The sequence below is a fragment of the Ambystoma mexicanum genome, chromosome 1p (genome assembly GCF_040938575.1).
Source record: "Ambystoma mexicanum isolate Mex_15411 chromosome 1p, UKY_AmexF1_1, whole genome shotgun sequence".
In the NCBI taxonomy this organism is placed as follows: Eukaryota; Metazoa; Chordata; class Amphibia; order Caudata; family Ambystomatidae; genus Ambystoma; species Ambystoma mexicanum.
The window spans coordinates 214716406-214725226 of NC_090921.1; the positions used below are offsets into that span (position 1 = coordinate 214716406).

The window sequence follows — 8821 nt, forward strand, 5'->3', positions numbered from 1 at the left end:
ACAGAAGTCTCAATGACCATTTCACACCCCAATTTAAATGTTACACTCCCTTACTAGGCAGCTCTTGTCCCACTGAACATTCTATTGACCATATATAATACACAGTTTCACCAATGCCGAATAGAAGCTACCAAACGACGCTTTGTAAATAGGACTCGAATGTATAACATTTTACACTAAATACAAAGCATCCCATTCTGCAGCAAAGACGTTGATTTGTGGTGGACTCACTTTTGACAAAGGGGTCGTTGCCAAGATGAAGGCCATTATACCTTTGAAATAATACCAAATAAATCTCAGAACAACAAGATCTATGAAGCAGGGGCAGATCGGAAATCAATAACGCAGGTGTAACCCGGGGAGGGCAAATAAGAAATCAAAAAGACACTGTGGATTCTTAAACAAGTACTTTAAAATTGAAAATCTGCTCCTTTATTTTGTAAGTGTCAATGGGTAAAGAACCCCATCTGGAACACCCACTGCACCGCTTTAAAGAAAAAAAGTGTTGTTGCACAGTGTGTTCGGTGTTGAGCGGTTCCCACTTACCATGTGGCAAAAGTACAAGCATCTCCCTGGTCTAAAAGGATGACTTTAGAGACCATCCTGGGGTCATCCGATGATCATCGAACTACACTAGAAGTCATTCCTACATCATACGTTGTCACGCTGTTAAAGTCATCAGCAAATGTCTCAGGATAGTGGGTGATTTGGGGATGAGTTTAGGATGACTTAATGAATATGCTAACATCATTTGTTCCTGATGCTTTTAGGATGACTTGCTGATCACTTCAAGAGATTGCACGTTTGTCCCTGATGATTTGGGGATGATTCTGGGATGACCTACTAATTACTTAAATAGCATTGCGATGAAACATGTTTGTTCTTGATGATTTGGGTATGACTTGCTGATTACTTCAGAACAGAGTTTGTAGGATGATATGCAGCCCAATACAGATCTTCATTCCGCTTTTGCTTAGATGCACTTATGCTGAATGACCCCCACACTGTGGCAGGGGTAAAGCTTGAGACTATGTTAGGCCAAAGTGAAAACCAGAGGCCTAAACTTACCATGCACCCCCTGGGTGAGAATCCTTTGCCATCCCAGTCAAAAAGCAGGCAACCAGCACCTTCACAATCCCCAATGTGGCATGGGTAAAGCTTGAGACAATGTTGGGCCAAAGTGGACGCCAGAGGCCTAATATAGCATGCACCACCTGGGTGAGAATCCCTTGCCATCCCAGTCAAAAGCAGGAACCAAGCCACCCTCACAATCCATACATTTGCATGCTGACTGCACCAATCTATGCCAGTATTCACATGTTCTCCTTCACACAGTATTATGTTTGCTTTGAGCCTAATCCAATAATCAACAGCCATTACCAAAAACATCTCCAGAATAAAAAAATTTAAAAAAAAAATTAAAAAAAAAAAAGACCACCACATAGGATCCAAAAAAAGAAAGAAGCAATAAACAAATGGAACCACAAAGTCCCATAAACCGAGGTCTCAACTACCCAAACACCTACCAAATACAAGCAAACACAAACAGCAAGGACTAAACCCAAAAGACCAGGAAAAACACCAATCGAAAGAGGACACTCACTCAAAAGGCACACAACCCACACACCATGCCTCGCCACAAGAAGGACAAAGAAGCCAGAAGAGACAACAAAAATAATAAGAAAACCCAAACCACTAAAGAAAGCACCGACCAGCATGATCCCACAACCCCAAAAAATCTCGACAAACATCTGAGATGGCCCAAAGAGATATACAAATAACAGAGCAAGAAGCGCTGCTCAGAGAATTCTTGTGGGGAGCATCCCGGCATAAACTACCCCTACACATACTGGCACTATCGCACAAAGGAGGAGGAATACAACTACCAGACCTCCAGAAGTACTACTTAGCGGCACAACTCAGCCACGTAACGAGGTGGCTGTCATGCGAAACAGCAGCAGAAACATACCCCAAAGAAATAATGTGGAACCCATTGATGGAACTATCAATAATTCCCATGATAGTAAAGCTAGGCAGAAAAGTGTGGAATAAGACCAGCTCGATGCTTCGACTACACCACCCATACTCACCTGAAATCCTTATATTGGCAGATGTGTGCAAAACCCTCGCCGACTTACCTGCAATGAGGAGGTGGGACTATACACCTGGGTGGACATGTTCAACGATGGAACTTTCAGGGACTTCGAATCGCTGCACGCACAGGAGGGACTGGCAAAAGGCCAGTTCCTGTGCTACCAATGAGTCAAACACACCGCAAAAAAGAAATGGTGCATATGGCCCGAGGAACCAACACCGAACCCCCTGCTGCAAGAAATCTACAAACCAAGCGATGGCTGGAAACCAGTATCCAGACTATACAGCCAGATAATGGACAGACCCAATCCCCGCAGACATCGCTGAAAGAAAATGGGAGAAGGACTTGGGAACCACTGTGACCGAGAATGAATGTGAAAGGGTACTACTCTACCACAAAGAGGTGTCCAGAAACGCCAGGTTCAGACTGAAACAGTTGAATGTCCTATACAGGACTTACATGACCCCACACAGAGTAGCCAGCTTTACCAAACAAGCCTGATCACAATGCCCCTGGTGCGGTAGCGATGAAGCGGACATGATCCACATGTTGTGGACCTGCCGCAAGGTGCCTGTTCACATACCACAATGTGGTAAACAAATGGCACAGCAACAACAAACCGACAGCCAACAAGCATCACAAATACAGACCCAACCAGGACACCAAACAGAATGCGACAACTAATAAACCATTCCAACCGGGTCTCCATCATGGACAATAACCCAACCAGAACAAGGGACAAAATGGAATCCATCACACTCTACTGATCCAGTCTTGGTGATATAGGGGGTGTAGAGGGCTAGCTACCTATTTAGCACCCAGAACGAACAAACCCCGCCATAAACCTTATCGGTTTACTCGACAAAGGGACTGACCAACAAAGAACCACCCCACCCAAAAGACGCACCCGGGAAAAACCCACCTGGAACAGAAACCCAACCAACAACACACCGGTCAGAACAATCAATACTAACAACACGAAAGGGAAATCAAGCAAACTACACTGCAGCCTCCTCAATGTTAGATTCATGGCAAAACACTCACCAGAAATCAACTACCTCTTAAGCGAAGGAGGCAGAGACGTGCTCTTCCTTACATAAACCTGGCTATCTGACAACTATAAAGCCATGGCGAACGAAGCAATACCGACAATTATAAATTAATACACGCCAACAGAAAACTGAAGAGGAGGCGGATTCGCAACTATACAAAAAGAACATACCTGAGCATCTCAAATCATCACAACCCACTCGGAAGACTATGAATCCCTCCTAATCAAGATAGAACTCAACAACCAATCCACCATAGTATTCCTCCTGATCTACAGACCACCTTCTTACAACCCGAACTTTAAAACAAAACTAGCGGACGAGGCCGCCATGCTATCAACCCACCACGACAACCTAGACATACTGGGAGATTTCAACATATGGTTCTAAAAAGCAAATGTGTACACAGCTAACTAACTCTGCTCTCTCCTGGAAACACTGCAGTTCAAGCAAATAGTAAATGGATCCGCCCATGAAGCTGCACACACCATGGATGCAATTTTAAGCAGAGAAGAACTATGTGCATCAGTGCCATGTACACCAAAGGTGTGGAGTGACCACTACTGGAAACCATTCTACACCACACCCCAAACCGCCCACCTATGGCCAGGAAGGAAATACTCCAAAACAGCAAGAAAATAAAACAGTGAGAATTTGACCTAGAGGCCCTAACAAACCTTCTAGATGCAACCGTCTCAAGCGAAAGAGATCCCACCGATACAAACATAGATACAACAGAAGACACACTCAACAATTGGGTCACCAAGACCATTGACCAATTAGCACCAGCAAAAACATTCAAAAGCAACACCAAATGAACTGGCAGTAAAATGGTTAACAAAATAACTGAAAAAAGGAAACAAAAATGGAGAGAACAATACAACAGGCAAGACAAAATAAATACCAAAGATAACTCAAACTGTACAAAGCAACAGTCCTCAAAGCAAAAAAAAAAAAAAAAAAAACTACTACGCCACAAGAATAGAATCGTCAAACAAATTTAGGAATCCCAAGTTCTCACCGGGTATGGAAAGGGGTGCCTTCAATGGGTGGAGGCAGCAGGGTGCCGCAAAGTATGTGGCATGTTCTCGTGTCAGGACATTCAATCCTTTGTGCAGTACAAGCAGGACTTCGGGGTAGATGAGGAGGAGAGGCATCACTACACAACTGGTGCACTGGCTTACAAAACCAATGGTCAGGTCAGCTGCCACCACGGATCTCACGCCCTTTGAATGGTTTGTAACGATAGACACAGGGCCAGGCATTTGGTAGAAGCTATATATGGAATTATAGCAGAAGGGGCAAGGAACCAGGCCTGGCACTATATGGAGCAGTGTGAAACTGCAATGGGGCAGCCGCTGGAGGGGGAACTTTGGACTAAGTTATGGGCAGATATCCCCAAACTCACGCAGGCCATCCAGATTCAGGAGATGTGGGTTAAGCTAATAGTCCAATGGCATCTCCTCCCAGAAGAACTACATACACCCGAACCATCTGCAACAGCACTCTGCTGGAGGGGATGTGGGGGACTGGGATTGTGGAGGCATATCTGGTGAGAATGCCCAGTCATACAGCCTTATTAGGACATGACTTGTGCATCAATGAATAGTATTTTTGGGAGTCAGATGCCAGACAACACAAGGATTGCCATCCTGGGAATGGGCAGGGTTCTGGAAATCTACCCTCGAAAGCTCAAAGAAAGACATGCATCATCATGATAGTGGCGCATCATCCTGATAGTGGCAGCAACGCTTGTGGTGGCACTCAAATGGAAACAAAAAGCTGCTCCCAGAGAACACGAATGGGTTAGTAAAATCTGGAACTTTATGGCATTGGAGTGGGTGACCTATTCGATTCAAGGGGATCACCAAGGTTTCTCTCAGACTGATTGTCCTGCATCACCTGCAGCAGGACTCACAGGCTGCATGGTGCCTGAGGAAAATAAGATTGCTGGGGCTGGTGCGAGTACGGGAGACATCTATATATGGACTCAGGGGCGCGGGGTGGGGGGAACAGTACTGGGTGCGTTGTTAGTTACATGTATTGGGATCGGGGGAGAGGGGAGAAAGCATGGGGAGGGGGGTTGCAGGTGTTCTTACTGTTGAAAATACCAATAAAATATATATATATATTTTTTTTAAAGTGCATTTTTACTGTGTTGCCATCACCAGTCAAAATCAGCCCCCTCGCAAAGTGCGGACACTCCCACATTAGATGACTCAACATTCACACATTTAATTCACTCACTCATTGCACGAGAGGATCATAAGTGACCTACCCATACATTTTATATCCCTTGCACCAAATAGCCACATGGAATTTTTTTTTCCCATGCTTTGAAAAGTGCACCTCTTTAGAAAATCAGGATTTACTTGAAAATGCCCAAAAAACCTTGCGCAGTTGTGCATTTGGTGGGGAAAGAACACCTCAATGTGCACAACTATGATGCACACATTTACATGTCCTTTGTGCACGGTTTACCACCTTTTTGGTGGAGGTGTAGTGAATGAGCATCCCATCAGTTGCACCAAACACGTTTTGAAAATCGTGGCACAATGATTTAGCCCTACTGATCATTTCTTTACGCTGTACGTTCATTTCAGAGAGTGTGGTTCGAGGTGTCAGAGGTTAATTAGGAATGGGAAAGGACACACGAGAATGAAAGGGTGCATGGGGTTTTAATTGTTAGCCTCTGCGTATGTACTGTGAAGAGCAGGTATTGTGTCTGTAGTTATAAGGCCAGGGCAGGTATTCTGTCATATGTAACCGATTAGGAGGTACTGTGTGTCATCAGTATACAAGATCCAGTGATGTGTCTGTAATTATTTGCCACAGAGCAGGTATTGATGTAGCTGATGAGCAGGTACGACGTACTTTATCGGAAGTCATTAGCTCCAGATCAGGTATTGTGTCTGTACTCACTCGCTCCATCAGCGCTAGAGAAGGTAGTGTCTACCAATATTCATTGGGTTGTTCTTTCTGTGTCTGTAGCCATCAGACTCAGAACAGACACTGTGCCTGCGGTCATTATCCACAGAAGGGTAATTAGATGCAGGGAAAGTACCGGATCTGCAGCTATTAGCCCCAGGGAATCATTTGTTTCAGAGTAGGCACTGAAACTGGAGACAGTAGCACGTCTGCGAGCATTAGCCAGCGCAGGTATTAAATATATAGTCACTTACACCATGCACAGCAGTTACTGTGTCTCCAAGTATTAGCCAGCGCAGATTATATATCACTTGCACCAGAACAGGGTCTGTGTAGCAGCTGCACAGCAGTTACTGCGTCTGCAAGTATTAGCAGGTGAAGGTATTACACCAGAGCAGGGTCTGTGTGGCAGCTGCACAGCAGTTACTGCGTCTGCGAGTATTAGCTGAAGCAGGTATTAAATATATAGTCACTTACACCATGCACAGCAGTTACTGTGTCTCCGAGTATTAGCCGAGCAGATTATATATCACTTGCACCAGAGCAGGGTCTGTGCAGCATGCAGCTGCACGGCAGTTACTGCGTCTGCGAGTATTAGCCGGCGCAGGTATTTGACACATATATATATAGTCACAGCAGAGCAGGGTCTGTGTGGCAGCTGCACCGCAGTTGCTGCGTCTGCGAACATGCCAGAGCCTGAGCTACTCCGACTGTGTCTACAATACCAACAAGAACAGACTGCCCCGTGTAATGTCAAAACCGGATGTTTAGAAAGTCACTCACTTACAAGGTTTAATTTCAGCATGTGATAAGTACAACACAACGAATTAAAGCTTCAACCTGCACTTCCAGAGGTTGCAAATGGGCACCTCTTACCAGCATAACAACAAAGGGGTGAGAACGTCTAAGCTAATGGACGCTAAAAGACATGCTTATAAAAATCCACTAAAAGAGCAGGATCGCGCGCCTTCACCTGATGCTGCCTGGAAACTGGAAATGAGCGTTTCTTAAAGGGAGGCCTTATATTGCTTTCATTATCAATCTCACATTTAAAGTCCCAATGAAACCCAATTGCATTGTATGTTTGTTTAAAAGTTTGCCGACACTTTCTCAAATGCCTTTACGGCGTCATGACGTATTTCACGTTGTTCTGTTAAGTCGTCGTGACGTTTCCACGGACTTCTACGTGCATAGGAAGAGATTCACGGAGTGCACTGGCAGCTGTTTATTTTTTTATTGTGTATTTATAAGGCGCTTTGTTTTAAGGAGCCAGGTATAGGTGCTGATGGGGTTGTTTTCCTATTTTGATTTGGGTTGCAGCAACAGCGGATCTAAGTGTGACTTCTTGGCTGGTATTAACCCCGCCCCGCCGAGGGATTTTCGGCGCAGCTTCGGCTGCCAGCAACAAATTGGATTATACGGCATCCTTCTTCTCCCTTATCTGCGTGTTGATCCCATTTTTTAATTTTTTTTTACCACAGCCACCTACCTGCTTCTTTTTCTGCACTTCTACGACGGCATGAAGTTCCATTGGCATGATTTTCTGTAACTTTACTGCCTTTACGATGTGAGGGGTTCTGATTTGAGCATTGCAGCATACCTGCCTACAATTGAAAATCAAAACCCTTGATGTATGCCCCGCCCAAAGTAACACAAAGCTCCACCGATATGCCAAAAAGGTCAACTCAGTTGTTGTAGCTGTCATTAGAATATGAATAGAATCGAAAACGACTGCATTGTATACAACCAGTATTCAAATAAAAAAATATTTAAATGAAGGCAGTTAATTAAAAAAAAAGTGTATGGCTTATTTTGAGGTTTTTGGGAGATCAGCTTACTGGAAAAGTTCAAAAGTTGCGAGAAGAGTTCAGGGCCTGAAACTTTGCTGACAACTATTGGCCGTTCAATGGGTCATGTAGGGCAGTGGGTGAAAGCTAATGGCAAGTATGATATGATTGGTTATTTATAACACGCTTAATACTCAGAGGGGTTTAAGCGCAGAACCGGGGATCCAATCAGTGTTGATCAGTGTTGTCTTGCTTCCAGGGCGCGCACATGGCCGCTAAGCTATCCTCCCGAGACAATGGGCCCACGTTTCACTGTATATAGCTGCGGAAATATCAACAAACTGATTAAAAGCTTTAAACTAAGCATGGCGTTCAGGTGGTTCAAAAGACTGGGCAGGCAAGCAGAGCATAGTGTTATTTTGCTGTTATCACCTTCAATGAAGGTTTAGAGGTTTCTGTGGCTGGCTCGTGGGCACGCTGCAAGCAACAGCAGACCATCAGCCAAAGCAAGGGCTGACTCTGACGGAGGGGGGCTGGATGATGGATGAATCGCGCATGCACACACGTAGGGGCAGCCGGCAACAAGCCCACAGCAGCAGACTCACTCAGCAAGTCGGTTGGCAGGGCGGGGGGATCGCCGGGGAGGATGTTAGGCTGGCTGCAGGTGACGGGTTTTCTCCTCCATGAAAAACCCAGAGACTCCACGCTTTTCCCTAGAGACCCGGATAAGAGCGTAAAAAAACCTGAGTCTCCGGGTTAAACCCAGAGGCTAGGCAGGTATGCATTGCAAAGAGATGTGCCTAACTTTAACGATCAGTGCTGCTAGGCAGTGCATTGAGCTGTACCAGCCTGAGTCTGTTTATACCACAAGATGTCTTTCTTGCCCACACCCGGAGGGCATTTCTTCCGCTATGTATCTGTATCGGACAGAATTCCTTAATTTCCCTGCGTTGTCTCACTGA

General features: G+C 45.1%; 1 protein-coding gene across 4 annotated transcripts in view; it reads right to left on the minus strand.

Annotated features, from left to right (window-relative positions):
- Positions 1-7119, minus strand: part of TAF6 (TATA-box binding protein associated factor 6) — a 262044-nt gene extending 254925 nt beyond the window's left edge. For 2 of the 4 annotated variants that reach the window (XM_069646383.1, XM_069646390.1), the window contains exon 1: positions 7046-7119. The gene's annotated coding sequence lies outside the window, so the exon portion shown is untranslated. Of the gene's footprint in view, positions 1-6859; positions 6883-6948 lie in introns of those variants that run through there. The other 2 variants (XM_069646386.1, XM_069646387.1) reach the window with 2 other exon arrangements.
- Between the last annotated feature and the right edge of the window lie 1702 nt (positions 7120-8821).